This window comes from Rosa chinensis, chromosome 1 (genome assembly GCF_002994745.2).
Source record: "Rosa chinensis cultivar Old Blush chromosome 1, RchiOBHm-V2, whole genome shotgun sequence".
In the NCBI taxonomy this organism is placed as follows: Eukaryota; Viridiplantae; Streptophyta; class Magnoliopsida; order Rosales; family Rosaceae; genus Rosa; species Rosa chinensis.
In genome coordinates, this window is record NC_037088.1 from 10,697,470 (window position 1) to 10,717,056 (window position 19,587).

Genomic DNA, 19,587 nt, shown 5'->3' on the forward strand with positions numbered 1-19,587 from the left:
ATAGAGAGGATCTCCAATACATCATGATGACCCGCATTATTTTGCACAACATGATTGTCGATGATGAGCGTGAAGAAGATGAAGAGTCGCCTATTGACCCTGATGCTATCCCCACCAGACCAAGGAAAGCACAAATATATGAGAGGTATGAGGATGATCATGAGGTTGAGCGCAATCGTCCAGAACTTGAGGAGTTCATGACCCATTACCAGGGGGTTAGATGCCCAATTGTGCATAGAGTCCTTCAAGGAGATTTGGTTAATCACCTCTGGAACATGAAGTTGCAAGCAGAGCGGAACCGCAAATGAAGAGATTGTATTTTCATGCTTTCAGTAATTGGCAATGTGGCCATTGTGTGGTTTGATTGTTTGTGTGTTTATGCTTTGTAATGTTGTGTGGTTTTATTTTATTGTTAGTGTGTTTATGTTTTTGTAATGCAGTGTGTTTTATTGTTATGAATAAAAGTGAGATAAAAACAAGTTTTTGTTTTTATTTGTTAATTATAAAATAAAGCAACAATTTTATTTCATAATTGAAAAACATAAGTGAAAAAGTACAACCAATAAAATATTTCTAATTTCTCCCCATCCATTGAGTCTCTTGAACTGGCACGTAGAGGTCCAAGTTAGAGTCATCTTCACTCTGTGGTGTATTTTCTCCAGGAGAAAAGGAGGGTTGACGAAATGCACCAACACTAGAGCTTTGTTCCTCCCTCCCAATAATCCGTGCTTGCTTCCTCTCCCAATAACTCCTTTTTTTGGGTGTGAAAATTGACGGATCCACTGTCATTGTGCGAGCATCATCCCCGTGCTGCTAAGCTAATCTTGTCTCCTCCCTGAGTCGCAGCCTATATTTGAGATCGCGCTCTCCTTGGTCTGCAATCCTTTGCATTTGCAATAAGAGTTCACCTGTTTCGTCTTGAATTGATTTTTTCTTAGCAGCCTTCTGAGCTTTTTGACCTGGGGGGCGTGCATGCACATTTGAAGAGCTTGGGTTGCCGTCGTCCTCTAAGTTGATAGAGGTAGGAAAACTTGAGCTACCGACATTCATGCTCGGAGGATTGCTAAACTTTTTGTATCCTTTAATATTGGCCAACAATGCTCAAACGTAAACTCCTCTCCTTTAGCTAAGGTACGATATATTGACTTAGCTTGTAATTCCTATAAATAAGAAGATATTAATCATGTACTATATATATTTATACGAAAGTCAATAAACATAACATGCTAAAATAACGGTAAAATTAATTTAAAAAATAAGAATTAAACATCAAGAATAGTGATGATTACCTCGTCGGTGGCGTTATCACCACTTCCTCGAAGAAGTGCCGCTTTGTTAAGAGCTTGACGCCATCTTTGGCATGCCGGTCTAATCCTTTTCCAATGGACAGTCACACCTCCTCCCAATCTAACCACGCCTTTGGGAGGCTTGCAAGTCTTGTATACTTCATGTATACGCTCCCACAATCTTTTTTTCTCTTGACTAGTACCTTTAGAACCGTCTTCACCAACGGTAACTACAGCTACGTGCAAGGCTATATCTTCGGCGGCCTTTCAACACTCTTTTCTTGGGTTAGACATCTTCTAAAAAAATTGAAAGCTAGCTAGATGAAGAACAATGGTGAAAAAGAATGAAGTTTGGAGGAGATTGGAGATGTTTTGGAGTGAAAAATTATGAACAAGAGAGTTAGTATTTATAGAATTTGTTAAAGTTACTGTTCCAATGGGCAAAAAACATTTTTATGATTTTTTAGAAAATTTTCTTTTATTTTTTTAATTTTTTTTGGTTTAAAACACATTTACTTTATTATTAACCATTGATTTTAATCCATACAATTTTTTGAACCATCAGATTAGATATTCAGTAAATATATATTTACTTTTTCATTTTTAGAACCAATTAATTAATCTCGGCCTTTCATTTTAAATCGAATTAATCATAGCTGAATCTCGTCCGTTGGTTTGAGGACCGTTGGAAGCCCCAACGGCTTCTGTCACTGGACGGGCCCAGTGTCGGCCACATTACTGCTCGTGTAAGGCGCGTTAAAGGCTGATTGATCGTTTATGGGATTCAGACTCTCACTGCGCGTTGCCTCTATCTTCCTCTCACCACCCATGTGCAGCTGGGGCCCACCCTATTCCGTCCTCAGCGAAAATGACTTTCGTTCCAGCTTCCTTTCTCATTTTAGCTCCAGTTTTGACTAATAAGTCAAAATGGCTAAGAATTGGGAATGGTTGGAGCTGCGTTCTGGAAAAGCCAAAATGGTTTTGGCTTTTGACCCTTGCAGTTGGAGATGCCCTAAAAGGGTCCTCACATTCTACTTTGAATATAATATTCAACTTAGAAATTCTTGCATAGGGGCTACCGCACCACGTGGAGGTGCGGCCCTCCAATCAAAAACTAGAAACTTTCTCCATTTTTCAAAACTGTCCCTGCTTTTTAAAGTAAAATATCAAAAACACTCCCTGCTAGACAGTGATTGGTCAGCCGCACTACATGGCCGTGCGGTTGCCCCACGCAAGAACTTCTCTATTCAACTTTATATCTTTTTGATAATCCCCAATTATCTATCTCATTTGAAGCCAACCCATTTGCCTTTTTACGCACGGTCTCATGAATGGGTCGGCCATTAAGCTGTAACGTGATTGAGTTTACTGTTCTGAATGCTTTTCATGGTTTTTGCGTCTTAATTTTTTTGATGACATTTTGCGTCTTAATTTGAAATACAATCATATATGTCTTTCAACAATGTAAATGACAGTCCCTTATTTTTACTTTCTATTTCCTATGCTTCCAGTAGAGAGTACAGACTCATCTTGGCTACACATCTCCTTCAACATTGCATTTGGTTTCTCATCTCGGGAAAATTTCACAAATGGTTACTGAACTATGACTCATTCGACACTTTGGTCACTGAAGTTTCAAATATATCACTTTGGTCACTCAACTATTACATTGTCAATCACTTAAGTCACTTTGTTAATTTTTTTCATTAAAAAAAGGGCTAAATACTAATTACTACCCTGTAGTTTGGATCCAAAATCAATTCAGTACTCCCTGAACTTCTAATTTCATCAAAAACACCCCTGCACTTTCAATTTTGATATAATAGGTCCAATTTGTTAGTTTTCCAATAATTGAAGTTATTTAACTTGTTAACGTGACTCATATATGGCCTATGTTTTATGATGTGGTGTCGAGGTGGCCTGCATAGTCAATTTAGGAGTGAGTCCTACTATAAAATAAATAGTTTTTTTAACAAATAATCCAACTATAACTTGAACTCATAATAGAATATTAACGAATTGGACCTATTAGATCAAAATTGAAAGTGCAGGGGTGTTTTTGAAGAAATTAGAATTCCAGGTATTGAATTGATGTTGGACCTAAACCACAGGATAGTAACTAGTATTTAGCCCTTAAAAAAATAGCAAATTATCATTAGGTACAATTTCAGCACATATATTACCATTAGCAGACTTTTTTTTTTTTCATATCCCCTACGGTACTATTGTTGATCCATGCGCAGGCCTTAACCCCATACGGCCTTTTCCTTCCACTTTTGAATTGGTTTCTATTAATGTGTAAATTACCAAACTGACCTTTGCAGAGTTAGTGTGATTTAATATTATTGACCTTCAATATCATTCTGAAGGATACTTCATTCTTAGTTTTGTTATTTTCTTTGATTGTATTGTTTCTCTCTATAGTTCAATTTGTTGGCTAATAAGGCATTCTACATCTACATATACTGAATAGTTGAATGCATCAATAAGCTCAGTTTTCTTTGCCCATAAATCAATCTCTTCCTACCCATTACATGAAATAGAGAATTGATCAATAACTAAGTGTTTCCAGCTTAAGCTGAGAAAACTGATAGATATAAGTAGAAAAATAGGATATACAAGCTCAAAATTTGATCATGATTAGCAATGGTCAACTTAAAGTCATATAACTTTAAACACTCATCTAATAGAGCTGAACATATAATCCCAAAAATTTCTTCAGCTTTCCTAATCTTCTTTCCGATTGTTGTTCTGTAGGAGTCTAAGATAGCCCAGAATGCATGCGAATTGCATTTATATTGTATGTAATTGGGTCTCTACGCTCTTGTCTTCTTCCTTTTAGTTGTTGTATATCCTCTTCTCTAATTGCAGCAGCCCTTCTCTTTTGTCTTTCGTTTGAGTACTTGTTGCCCCTTCCACAAGTGAATTCCTCTTCCTCTTTGCCATTGCGATTAATCTATATATATGATATGCTAAAATATGAGTATTGACCCTCAGTAGAACATCTTTATGAAAAAATACTGACCCTCAGTAGCTTACTCATTAAATACTGACCCTCAGTACCTTATTCATTATCCATGTATCTAATCCTATCTATGCTGTGATAGAAACATGAAGGAAACAAAAAGAAACACAGCATTCTCAAGCATAACAATCACAAACTAGTCACACATGTTGCACCAAACATAGAGGACTAAAAAGGAACACAAGCCTACTACTCAAAAATCAATTCTTTAGTATAGATGTTCAAATTTCAATCAAGATGAGCTCTTTTTCTTAGAATACAAACAGAATAGAGCAATAGTCAAGCAAAGATGCACACATATTTCACCCAAAGCAAGCAAAGCTAAGAAGGCTTGAACACAAAGCAAAGGAATGTATCAAAAACTATAGTTATTGACCCTTAATAAGTATATTGACCCTCATTAACTTATAAATTTCTTAGAATGTTTATAAAATGGCATCAAATATAAAGTTACTGACCCTCAATAGGCTACTTACCCTCCTCAATACACAATCATGAGGTACAAAGATAAGAAATATAAAGAAATCATATCATGCATCCCACATTGTCAAAGCAATGAAACATACATATGCTAGAAATCAGCAGCTTTAGTGAAATTCTAAAGCTATTGAAATACATTCAAAGAATTGATAAGATGACTATATCTAGCTGAGCTAGCTAAATTCATAAACAGAGGCATGCCTTTCCATCAATGCAGATTTCAAATAGGAAACCCAACTGCCTTACAGAAAATTACTACTAAGATTGCATAAAACACAGTGAATGCAGCATGCACTCAGTTACATTACATCATTCCACTCAAGCGTATACCACTCACTGTTTCAAACTAATTCTATAGAGAATTGGGCTTTGTGATTGGCGCTACTGATCCTCAATAGGCTATTGTTCTCGAATAGACTACTGACCCTTAATAGGTTACTGACCCTCAATAGGATTAGTAAGCTGGCTTTTTCCATAGATGTACTGAAGTTTATAAATTCTTCCACAACTCAACATACATATATAGCCAGCCTATAAGAATGCAAACAACTTAGTCACAAACAAAAGACCAGAACAAAATATTATCCAAAACTAGAAGTTGTCTATACATCAAAATGAAAATCAATAGCAACAAGAATGAAATAAAAAAGTAGAATAAAGGTTGATAATTCTTCAAGAAAGATGATATGCATGCTTGTCAAAATATCACTATTACAAAGCATTGTAAAAAGATTTAAAAAAAGAAGGAGAAAAATTACTCTCAGTAGGATACTGACCCTCAATAGGATTAGTTCCATATATGTACGTCTAAGACAAAAAAACACTCGGTGCTTCAATTTTCACCTGATAAATAGAAGATAAACTCAATCCAAGACTATAAATTTGATAACAAAGCACAAGAATTAGTATACAAACTAAAATAATCAACCGACATTTGAAACCCTAACTTTTTATGGATAGCATGATCAAAAGAGATAAAGAGATCTACAAAATTCAACAAAAATAGCACAAAAATCAGAGGCTATAACTACTGACCCTCAGTAACTAAAAATTTCTTAGGTTACTGACCTTTAAGGCATTAATCTAAGCTGCTTACCCTCAATAGGCAACTGACCTCCAAGCCCTAGCCTCTCTGCACCTAGCATCCCAGCCCAGCCTCGCCGCTCCTAACTTTACCGCCCAGCCTCTCTGCAACTAGCTTCACTACCTCGCCACCTTCAAGCCCTAGCCTCTCCACACCTAGCATCCCAGCCCAGTCTCACGCGCCTAGCTTCGCTGCATCGAACTTCTCCGCCTCGCCTCACCATGCCTAACTTTGCCGCCCAACCTCCTCGCGCCTAGCTTTGTCGCCTAACCTCCTACCTTCATCGTTGACCCTCACCGCCGAGTTTTGAGAGGCCTAGTTTCCCGTCTTTCTTCACCAGAATGGAAGAAAGGTTTTGATTTTGGGAGAAATGGATTGGACGGGTTAGGTTTTGGGAGAAAACATAAATGAAAATTGTGGCAATTGTCTTAATTAACTAGAAGTTGCTGTGCCCTTTTTATTTTTGTGTAGACGGTGTAATCACCGCATGGGTTACAAATTTTGAATCTTGCTTGTGGTAATAAACTATAGCCCATTGTAGTTATTGGTAAAAAGCTCAAAAAAAAAATTATAAAAAATACTCTTTGGGTGACTTAAGTGATTGACAGTGTAATAGTTGAGTGACAAAGTGATATATTTGAAACTTCAGTGACCAAAGTGTCAAATGAGTCATAGTTGAGTGACCATTTGTGAAATTCTCCCTCTCATCTCTGAATCCCCTTTTATACTTTCAATAATAATTATTTTTTTTTTAAAGAGAGAAATAAAAGAAAGCTGAAAGAGAGTAAATCACAAAAAAAAGTAGAGAATTTCTATTGAGACCCCCAATCTGCTCACTTGACCTCACTCTATTATGAATTATTAAATGACATATATAACCTACTATAAAATAACTATTAAGGACAATAATTATACCCAAAAAATATTACATTTATTTTATGTAGACTTTTCAATTCAATAATATTAGATTGTATTCCTTATTATTTTCCTTATCTATTTTCATTTTCCAATTTCACTACATACTCATTATAACATTCATATATATATATATATATATATATATATATTTAATAAGAATTAAATATATAAAAATGTATTAAGATCATGTGACATAAAAATGTATGATATATATGTTGAACGCATATTAGTGAGGGAAAACAAAATTATTCCTCTTATGATTTATGACCTAAATCTATGTCAATCCATTATATTTGCGAAAAAAAAAAAATTAATGATGTGGCACAAAAAAATACAGAAAAAAAAACATTAAAAAAGCTAATGATTTTTTTTTAGAATAAAAACAAATGATTTTTTTTTTTGCACAGCTAAAATAGAAATTAAAAAAAATAATAATAATAGGTCATGGCATTTTCTTATTGATTAGACATTAATTTTTGAAACTCAAGTTTGATTAAGAAATGTATATTTAGTTAAAATTGATAGAGTGATTAAATCATTGAAATGACAAAATTATTTTATTTTAAAGATAATAATTTGTTTGCAAATTATATGAGTGAGGTTATTTGAGGAAGTTTAGTGAGGTTTAGTGAGTAAATTTAGTATTTGAAAATTTGATAAGAGGTGTAAAAAGCATAGAGGTTAAGTGAGTAAATTTGGAGGTTCAAATAGAAAAACTCAAAAAAGTAAGCAATCTTCAGTTATTACATCTCTAATTAAAAGATTACAAAATAATGGTCTCACCTTATTACAAAACAGAGAGTTTATACCACACTAGAGAAACTTGGAATGCAAACGAAACCTAAGGCGCTCAATCAACAACTAAGTAACTAACATGGAGAGAGAGAGAGAGAGAGAGAGAGAGAGAGAGAGCAATTGCAGACAACTTATATATAATAACGAAGTTATTGAAAGATAATATATAAATAAATTTTTAAATAACATATTTAAGTTGTGACATTTTTATCCCTGACAATTAAATTGATATATATATATATAGCTATTTAGTATTTTGAAGGTATAAAAGTAAAAAAATTTAATTTTGGCTAACAAGTCTATTCTCTCAATAATAGTATAGATGAGAATACAATATCATGAATTTAATTTAATTACGGACCACAAGTTCATATATATTTATTATGTCTCCTAGATTTGGCTATAGTTATTAATTTATATTTCGAACATATAATTATAGGGAGCTTCTATTCATACCTCCAAATTTAGCATTTGGACCTCCCCACTTAATAGACCTCCAACTTACTTTTACAAATAACCAATTTGCTATCTACATCTCTCTAATTTTCCTATAATGCCCATCGTCCAATAAAATCAAGAAATGTCTTTTTTTTTTTTTTGGGAAGTTCATCCTTTATGTACGAGTAATAGAGGAATGGGTGCGAGTAACTGAAGGAATACCAAAACTTTTATGATCTTCAAGAGGAGCATCATATTAGGTTAGTGATTATTTCGTTAATTTGATATGGGTGAAGAGGTATTTCGTAATATGTTGCTTCCAGATTTTGTATATGAGACCTCTATGTGGAGTTATGCTTTGCGTCTTATGGCATGGAATGAATCTGTAGGAGACCTCTATGTGGAGTTATGCTTTGCGTCTTATGGCGTGGAATGAATCTGTAGCTATTTTTTGCCTAGATCATGGTATAACTTCTCATGAATCCTGGGGATTATGGGTGATGAACGACTTTGGTGGAGTTACGAGTTCTTGGATAAAACAATTTTTTTTTTTGGAAGTTCATCCTTTATTTTACGAGGGAAGTCAAATTCTGAAAATTTTGACTACAACGTTAAATAACGTTTGGTGATATATATTTTAGTGTTTATATTGGAGGAGAAAGTTTTTCCCAAGTTGAAGACTATTACTGTTTGTAGACTTCTTTTTTTATTTATTAATGTCTTTATTGGTAATTTGACATGAGTTGACAAAGTCAACTATTACTTTGAAAAAGAGAGAGGTCTGAATACCAATTTTGGAGGTATGAATAGAAGCTCTCATAATTATAAAAGTTTATATATTTTACTTGACTTCAATTCTCCGTCTAGTAAAAAAAAATGTAACAAAAAATGAATAGTGTGAATGAGAGAGAAATGGAGCTCTCTTCCTTTGGCATGGAGTGATGGGAGAGAGTGAAGTGTGTGAGTAATTATTCTATGGTATGAGATTATCATATGGTATTGTCATGTGGTGATCCAAGTTAACAAGGGACAAAAATGTAAATAGTACCTAACCTTTGGCCCATTAGTAACTTTAGTACCTGAAAAAAAAATATCACTTTGGTACCTGAAGTTTGGACCACGACCACATTAGTACCTAGAACACTGTTGGCCGTTACGGCGTTAGCCACCTGCCAAACTTTGAAGGGTATTATGGTCCCTTCACTCTTCGTCTTCTTCTTCCAGTCTTCCTCACTCTCTCTTCGTCTTCTTCTTCCTCCCAACTCTCCCTGTTTCTCCCTTGAAGGTTTTGTCCAAATCAAAGAGACCTTGAGTAAATTCTCAAAGGGTGTAACAGAGACTAAGCAAGCAGATTAGGAAGTGAACATAGGAGGTATGATTAGGCTTCAATGGCAATAGCCTCGTCTTGGCCGCAAAGGATTAGGAGTTTCTTCATGTTGAGTCAGAGAATTGAAATGGGTATGGAAGTATGTACAAGGAGAAGAACTATTCTTTGATGGGTCCAGCTTTCTTTCTTTCTTTGGTGGGTATTAAAGTCTCAATCTTTCTTTCTTCTTCTTCAACCCCTTTCGGCTTTAGACGTCGAGTCCAGCTCTTCGAGTCTGAGATCAAACAGCTCTGTGTTGCTTCTAGGGAAATCTTCTCCAGCAGGCCAATTTGCTGGAGCTTAAAGCCCCAATCAAAATTTGCGGTACGTCGGAGTTATTACAGAGAGAGAGAGAGAGAGAGAGAGAGAGAGAGAGAGAGAGATAGAGCAATGGGGGTGTGATGGAGTGGTAAAGAGAGAGAGAATACTGAAATGGGGTTGATGAGGAAAGAGCAAGGGAGCAGAGGAGGTGAGCCATGAGTTGGGTGTTGGCGGTGAGGCCGGATACGATGATTTGAGCATGGGCTTGCTTGGTTTTCTTCACCGAAACAAGTTTTGAATGTTGCTATCTTGCCCTCCTTTGATAATTCTTGTCATCTCCATTACTTTAACCTAGTAAGTGTAATTGATAAGGTTCTTTGCAAATGCATCTTATGTTCCTGCAAATGCAACTAGGAATTGCTGGTGGTCTCTGTGTGTGTTTTTTGGTTGGGTTGTCATGGAATTGCTGGTGGAGCTCTTTGTGGTTTGTATCATAGTTAAATAGGGTCGCATACTCTCATATATGTAACAAACTCCAACCCGCCCCTCATAGAAGGGAAGTGGCTGCAATGAGGAAGCCGGCGAAGAAGCGTGAAGAAGGGTGAGATGGGTGCCCAGAGCAAATTTATGGGTGCCCAGAGCAAATTTATGGGTGCCCAGATTATTTTTGAACTAGAAAGTGGAGGAAAAAAAAACACAAATAACATTAGTAACTCAAATTACCTATTTACCCTTTATTATTTATCAATTGACAAACGCAGTAATGGCCAACAGTGTTCTAGGTACCAATGTTGGGTTGTGGTCCGAACTTCAGGTACCAAAGTGATATTTTTTTTTTCAGGTACTAAAGTTACTAATGGGCCAAATGTCACGTACTGTTTGCATTTTTTTCCCAGTTAACAATATAATTGCTTCTCAAAAAAAAAAAGAGTTAATAATATAATTCGAATTTAGTGAGGACCATTACATGGGTAAAAAAAAAAATTTTAAATTAAAGAGAATCAATCAACAATAAGTACAAACCTAATCCGTGTGCAGCTCTAATTACAGGGGTAAAAAAAAAAAAGGCAGAAATATCACTTTGGTCATCGAACTATGGCTCGCTCGACACTTTGGTCATCCAACTTTCTTTGGTCATCCAACTTTTAAAAACTTCATTTTTGTCATCGAACTATATCATCGCATATCACTTTGGTCATTCCATCTGTTTTCTCTTTTAACTCCAAGGGTATTTTGGAGATTTAAAGGTTTACTCACCATCTTTATAACTTAATCCAACTTTTCCTGCCTGAACATAAAACTTCATCCAATTTTGCCAACTTTTCCCTCCTTTTATAATTCCTCGATTTATTAAATCAATATTTTTCTTCCTCTTATATTTCCCTCACTTTGAATCATTCTCTGACTCGATTATTTTTCTTTGTTGTATGCTTTGATTATTGATGATGAATGCATGAATAGAAGGACGGAAAAGTTGGTAAAATTGGATGAAGTTTTATGTTTAGGCGGGAAAAATTGGATTAAGTTATAAAAATGGTGGGTAAAACATTTCATCTCCAAAATACCCCTGGAGTTAACAGAGAAAACGAAGAAAACTGATGGAATGACCAAAGTGATATACGGTGATATAGTTGGATGACCAAAATGAAGTTTTTAAAAGTTGGATGACCAAAGTGTCGAGCGACCCATAGTTCGATGACCAAAGTGATATTTCTCCAAAAAAAAAAAATTAAATCAAGAGAATCAATTAGGCCTGGGACTTAGAACCGTAAAACCGGGAAAACCGCACCGAAAAATCCGGTTCGGTTCGGTTTTTCACAATATTAACTTATGTATGTTTCGGTTCGGTTCTTCAAGTAGAGTTTACGGTTCGGTTTCGGTGTGAGTTTTTTTAACCTATGCGGAACCGAAGTACATGTGTCATTGTATAATTGGGTATTTTTCCGAGCTTATATGCCTAAAATAGGCTAGTCCGCATGGGATCATGGACGTTCTATAACCCTAATCCAAAGCAGAAATTGCGTCCATTTCTGCACTTCCCTTCGATGAAAACCCCAAAGCGGCGATCAAAAATTCCTCTCTGAAAGACTGGAAACCATCTCTCAAACCCAGTAACCCACGACTCCATTCAATCCATTCAAACCCAGTAACCCAGTGACCCTCTCATCTCCGTTTTGTTCTTCAATCAGCGCTCGTCGTCCAAGTACTTCCTCTTTTGGTTTTTAATTTTTGATTTTTCTCTTGGGGTTTAATTTCTGCGTTTCAGTCGATTATTGAGGTTTATATTTAATCAAGTTTTCTTTTCGTTTCAATTTTGTATATAAGAGAAGAATCTCAGGAGGTTGAAGTGTTGCACCCTTGAAGGCTTGAACCCAGTAAACCCTTGAACCCAGAACTGGTAAGAAAGTAAGAAACCACATCTATCAGATTCTAGATTTTGAATTTGTCAATTTCTTACTCTTTGTTTCAATTGTGTGAAGGCTTTTGGTACTTCCTATTTTGGTTTTTAATTTTTGATTTTTCTCTTGGGTTTTAATTTTTGTGTTTCAGGCTAACATGGATTCAACAATGGCTGTTGATATTGTCCCTGTAATTGGAAGTGGAAGTTGAACTGGAAGTGGAAGCAGAAGTGAAGAATCAAGCGAGTGTCCGAAGAACGCAAAGGAAGTGCCTACTTCGAAAAAGGCAAAGTCTGCTGCAATGAAGAGGAAGAGAAAAGGCAGAGCTGCTGTGACAAGAGAGAGGTCCAAGGTCTGGCAGCATTTCACCAAGGAAGATCATCCCATCATTGAGACCATTGATGGAAAGGAAACGGTTGTTGGGAACACCAAGAGGGCACAGTGTAAGTATTGCCCTACTCATCTTGCTTGTCATTCTACTAACAATGGCACTAGTAGTCTTAGAAAACACATTGAGCAAGTTTGCCTTGGATACCCTGGGAGAACAGATTTAAGCAAGGGTCAGACTCATTTGAACTTCGATGGGTCTGATGAAGTTGTTTTAAAATGGAGTTAGGATAATTGTGTCATCGCTGCGACTGAGATGATTGTAATTGATGAACTCCCTTTTAGTGCCATTGAAAGACCAGGATTCAAAAGGTTTTGTAAGGTAGCAGTCCCTAACTTCACCCTTCCCTGTAGGAAAACCATAGTGAAAACCTTCTTGGGGATGTATGATGCAAAGAAGGCAGAGCTAAAGAAGGAGCTAAATAACCATTGTGTGTGTTTGACAACCGATACTTGGACATCGGTTCAAAACATAAACTACATGGTTATTACAGCTCATTTCATAGATAATGGATGGAGAATGCACAAGAGGGTGCTTAATTTCTGTCTAATTCCAAACCATCAGGGAAACACAATAGGTAAGATTCTTGAGTGTTCGTTACTGCAGTGGGGAATCAAGACGGTTTTAACCATTAGCATAGATAATGCTTCAGCCAACAAGGTGGCGATTGATTACATTAAAAAAAAATTGTCCAATCTTGATCAGCAACAATTATTTGGAGGGAAGTTTCTTCATGTGAGGTGCTTGGCTCACGTTGTGAACCTCATTGTTAAGTCTGGTTTGCATATGTTGGACAAGTCTATAGCTAGCATTAGAAATGCAGTTAGGTATGTTAGAAGCTCACCATCTAGGCTTGATGCTTTTAAGGTTTGTGTCAAGAATGAAAATCTGGACATCAATAAGGTTTGTGTTTTAGATGTTCCAACAAGGTAGAATTCCACCTATATCATGTTAGATACTGCATTGCAGCTTAAAAGGGGGTTTGATAGGATGGCTGAGGAGGAGGATGGGAGGTGGAAGAGTTACTTCGAAGAGAATGAGGAAGTAGATGAGGAAGAAGAAGAGAATTTTGTTGAATCACCTCGGCGAAGGATAGGACCACCTAATGACGCAGATTGGGACAAGGCTGGTGTTTTTGTGAAGTTTTTGAAGATTTTCTTTGATGTAACAGTGAGGGTGAGTGCAACAAACCACCCTACTTCACCCAAAGCCTTCCATCACATGGTCACGATTAAATCAGAAATTGAGGACTTGTTTATGCAGCCCTATTCATCGGATGGAAGTGATGGTGAAAAATTGTTGTTTCGCATGGCTGTGAAAATGAGGAGCAAGTACAAGAAGTACTTTGGATCCATAGATGACTGTAATCAGCTGCTGCTGGTTGCTCTAGTATTGGATCCAAGGTATAAGCTGTTGAACTTCCAAAGAATATGCCAAAAAATGCTGAATTTCGATGATGAAACGGTGAAGAAAAAAGTCGGAGAAGTGAGGGAGTTGGTAACTACTCTAACAGATATGTATGCTTCTGCATTTGGTACTCAAAGCGGCCAAAAAGGCAGCAAAGTGGTGGAACAAGCTGCTGGCAATAGCAGCAGTAGCTATCGTTCGACTGGTGTGAGTGGGAAGATGGCTGAACTTCTTGAGGATTGGGATAGGGAGTTAGAAGAGGGTGATACAATTGTTGTTGGTAATGAAGTAGATAGATATCTACTTGACCCCATTGAAAAGCCTCCTAAAGGGACTAATTTTGAGATATTGACTTGGTGGAAGCTTAATGGAAGCAAGTATCCCAATCTGCAGTTAGTAGCTAAGGATGTGTTAGCAATTCAAGTCTCCACAGTGGCCTCCGAATCATGCTTCAGCACTGGCAAGAGAGTGATTGATCCACATCGGAGTTCTTTAACTCCTAGATCCGTGGAGGCCTTAATTTGCCTCCAAAATTGGCTAAAGTCCGATAGTATTCAAGGCTTGGAGTACACTCCTACACCTGAGGAAATGGTGTGGCTTGAAGCTGTTGAGAAAGGTAAAATATATGTTAAACTGTTACGTTTAAGCTATTACTGCTTTTCATGTTAATCTATAAATGTCAAACTGTTATGTTTAAGCTGTTACTGCCACCACTTTTAAACTGTTATGTTAAACTGTTGTAAATGCAGAACAAGAGAAAGAAGAAACAGAAAAAAGAGAGAAGCGTGCTGCAGCAAAGGCCCCAAAACTGCAGAAGAAGTCTGATGCATCAAAAGCAGCCAAAAAATGATCAAACTATAAGTATAAAGTGTATATTCATGTTGTTAATGTCATTAGTTAATAACTATGAATGCAGTGAAATGTATGTGTGTACGAATGCAATGAAATGTATGTGAAACTATGAAGTCTTATGTGTGAATGTAGTGAAATGTATGTGTGTATGAATGCAGTTGCAATTGCTATATTTTTTTGATGAATATTGAATGCAGGTTTCTGTCAAGATGTTTTTTGTAAGTGTCTAAGTGAGGTTTTGCATAGATGCTATCCTAGCCAAATCCAAATCCGTCTTCTTTCTTTTTCATATGGTTATATTGTGCTTGCTGATGATATCATAATTTCTGTTCAAACTATAGTTATTCATAATGATACTGCTTGTCTTCTTGGCTAGGAAATATTGATCGAAGTTGGACATATGCTTGCTGCCTTGGAGACCTTCTTGCTTCCTTGATGCCCAGCTGCATTCCTACTTCAAGATTTTAATCATGAATTGAACTTAATGTCTTTTCTATGTTATTTGTTAAGTTTTCAATTTGTTATGTTTGAACTTTGATGTTTGAAATGTAGACCTGACTTTGAACGAATTTGTATTTCTGATATGACCTTGAACTCTGAAAGTTTTTATGCAGCCAGTATTTGACTATTTGTGTTAAGTCCAGGCAGACTAGAACAATTCTTAAGGAACCGGGAAAAGGCAGGAACTGTACCGTTTAGGTTCGGTTTGGTTCCAAAACGATTCTACAAAATTATTATCGTAACCGAACCGATTTTAAGAGTTAGTTTTTTTTTTCGGTTCCACCACTTTTTAACTAGAACCGACCCGATCCCATGCCTAGAATCAATCAACAACAAGTACATGTCATATTAATTTTAAATTTTAAATTTTCTTCCTCAAGAAACCCTAAACCCAAGACTGGTTTCCTTTCCGATTGATAACTCGAGCTCGTCCGGCAGCGGCCCGACTAGTGTTGGCTGTAAGGCCTCGCCGACGTTGGGATCTGCTGCAGGATGGGTATTTGACCAGTTTTTTTTCCAGAGTGCTTCATGGGTGGTTGAGCTCAAGGTAGGTCCAAGTGGCTTGTGGCTTGTGCTCTGTGGCCAGCAGCGTGCTGTGCTAATCAAGACCGATGCTATGGTTTTGAATCGGTGGTGGTGCAGACGGTGGGATGCTGGATCGGCGTGATTCGGAGTTGGGCCTCTACAACGGCATGGAGCGCGGCAGTTGGGGTCAAAGCGGCGGGTGGTCGCGGTGGAGTAGATAGAGGCGGCAAGGTCGTGGCAGTTCGGGTCGGGCGGAGGCGCTGTGCTGGTGACATGCGACATGTCGTTCGGGATGATGGGCTCCAAGTATGCTAAATAGGCTATGGAGTTGGACTACCATTTGGATGCACTTGGGCTTACTAATTTGGGCTAGGGTGTTTTATCCTAGGCCCATCCTATGTTTTTAGTTTGTCTAATTATAATAAATTCATTGTATTAGGAAGCTAAGCACCTTTTTTTGGCCTACAGAATGTTGGTAATCTACATCAAAAGAGGAAGAGTTTCTTGATGCACCGCAATTGAGCGCATTGGCTTCAGAAGCTTTTCTTTGGTATTATTCCTAGCTAGGATATTCTTGTTCTAATAGGCTCTTGAATAGAGGAGCGGAAATGTTTCAAGTGTAATGACACCTATCACCCCTAGTGAGAACTATATACCTGTGCCATTCTGGCCTATGTTTTGCTATTAATGAAATAATTATATTTACCTCAAAAAAAAAAAAAAAATACATGTCATGTGAACAAATGACATTAACCCGGACTACAACGTGTACTATAATATGAAATCATAGAATATTTTTTTTGAAGTGTGAAAGTGGCTTTCTAAAACAAAGGAAAAGGGGTATAAACCTTTCACTCGAAGTCTCGAATGATAACACAAGTGAATTCATTATTTTAATCTTCAGCAAAGTAATAAATAATAATAAAACTTTAATCCATAGGGTTAAACGATGTAAATAAAAAAGAAAAAAAAATGAAAATTTAGGTGTTGGCAATTCGAACACTCCACTTTTTCGTTTCCCTAAGAGGAATACAGTGGCACCATCATGGGTAAGTTGTCGGCCAGTGTGTTGCACCGCCGCTGCTTGAGGTTTCATTTTTCAAGGTCTAAAATAAAAGATGGTGATTCTAGTTGGACCTTCAAATTTGATATTTTGACCTCCAACTTTTTTCAATTATTAATATACTTTGTCAAGTCATATAAAAAGACAAATAAGGACAAAGAGATAAAACTGGAAAAAACAAAAAAACAAAAAAACAAAACAAAACAAAATTACCTCCCTAAATATAACATTCAATTAAATTGATTTTTTATTTTTTATTTTTCCGGAATTTCCTTATATTGACATATAGTTTTAAAATTTACCTAAAATAATTAAGTAAAAACAATCTTTTCTATACATGGCCTATCATTTAATACAAAAATAAATTCAAAACAATCTGATTTAGAATTTTCTTAAACTAAATTCATTGAGTATTATGATATAGTTATTACTCGATCTTCCAACCCAAAACCCTTGAAATTCCTTCTTTTGGCAAATTCAAAAGGATTCCAGCAACATATCAAGATCGAGAACCTCTTATTAATTTTGGTGGAGGAGAGACCTACTCATAAGAGAGCAATATCATATGATTTTGATTTATTCTTCTTCTCATGTTGAAGATAGAGATAAAAAGTGGAGTAACATATTAATGTTGTATCTTATGTTCAATGGTCACTACAACAAATATGGCCTATAGATACCATTCAATCCCCACAATTACATCAATGGTGACAACACCCAAAAAATACTCACCATTCCTTTTTTTTCTTTGGTCCGACACTCACCAAAGCCCACAAACTTGTCCTTGCAATTTAAAACAAATATTTGTCTAACTATTCACAACTCACCAAACGCGTCTTTGTGTAGATAAGCTGATAAGGTGAAATCAAGGGCAAAGCCCTCTCCTCAGAAACAAAACGCTAATTCCTCTCTCTCTCTCTCTCTCTCTCTCTCTCTCTCTCTCTCTCTCTCTCTCTCTCTCTCTCTCTCTCTCTCTCTCGATCTCTCAATCTCTCAATCTCCTTCTCCTTCCTGTATCTCTCGATCTCTCAATCTCTCAATCATGAACAAGGTAGTAGATCCAAAATCCATGCATATCCCCACTATCGATTTTGGATCTGCTCCGATGGTGAAGTTTCTGCTGGAGCATCTGGAGAAATCGATTTTCGATCTGCTCCGACGGTGAAGTTTCTGCTGGAGCATCAGTCTTAATCGAGTTTGGATCTGCTCCGATGGTGAAGTTTATGTTGGAGCATCTGGAGAAATCTGGGTGTGGGATATTAGACGGGTCTTGCTGGGCCGTTCATTGCGAGAAGAAGATTGCCGGAGTATACACCCGCCGCGGATGGGTACTATACATTTGACATTTTCTCTTTGTTTCGACTACTTTGTGTTGAAATTGAAATGATTTTGATTATTACAAATGTGACAAACTTCACTTTGTAGTTGAGGAATGACTAAAAAGTCATTCCTAGGATGAGTGTTTGCGTCATTTGGGTTGCTCTCTAGCTCTTTTAATTTTCTCCTTTTGTGTTTGTAAGGGTGTGTTCTGTGGCGGTTCATAATAGCAAGAAATTTCGGGGATTTGAACAAAATGGCTAATTTCTTTGCTGTGTTTTGTGAATGATCATATTTGTCTACTGTTCTGCTTGAATTATGTGTTTTTCCTTTTTTTCTTTCCCTCTCCCATCTTTACTTGAAACTTGGAAGTAGAAGATCAAGGTTTTATCACTTGAGAATTCCTTGCAGTTTGCATCGGCATAGGGTTGGAAAGGGTGCAACTTTTACTAGCTTGGCTTATTTTGTGTGATAAGGCTGAAATTTATACAACTTTTGGCCTAGATAAGATTAATGTCCTTTGCTTAAATTTATACACTTTAAGGTGGTGTCATTTGTTGGGGAGCTGTATCTTCTTTGCTTTTAAGGAGGAGTAGTTTGTTAGTTTGCACTCATTGGTCTGCAATTTAGTTAGGGAGGAGCAGTATAGTTTTCATGCAAGGGCTTATAGATTTGCCTATTGTTATTGTTTTCAATTCATTATTTGTTGTAAATTTGTCTGCAATCTCTAGGGAGGAGCAATGTAGTTTTTATGAAAGAGGTTATAAATTTGTTTGCAATCTTTGGGCAGTTTAAATTCATTTTAATTTTTGTTATTTTACAATGAGTTGTTTTAAAAGGTTTTTTCTGATTCAATGATGTCCAGTTTGTATTTGGATTATATTCACATTATATTCACTTTTAGGTAAGATTTTGGTTTTACATTTGAGGTTTGCGATGATTTTCATGTAAGATCGTTTGAGTATTTTGATTTTATTTAGGTATCACTGAATTTCAATTTAGGAATAGGGGAGGGTCTATCTTAATACATGTGAATTGTTTTTTGGCTTTTGTTTTATCTGTTTTATAATTACTTTCATGATCTCATTATTGTTTTTTTTTTTGGGTTTTGCAGATTGTGTTCGACGGAATTTTGTATCGTTTCACTGCCATTGTTCTTCTGTCTGTTGATTAACATTATCTTCATCTCTTATTGTTATTCAGGTAGACCTGTCACAGTTTATTATCTTGATTTTTGGTTTCGTCTGTTTTAGGTGCTTTTCTTTTTCGTATTCAGATCAAGTTTGTGTGATAATGCTGCTCTACAATTGTCTAAATTCAATTGTTTGATTCTGTAGGCATTGGGAACAGTGTGCTATCAGCTTCTGTTACTTTGGATTCAGGTATGAATTTTATAGGAACAATTATTTGCTGCACTGAACATTGAACAATTATTTGTTTAAATCATAGGTTTTTATGTGAACCATGATTGCTGACATTCAA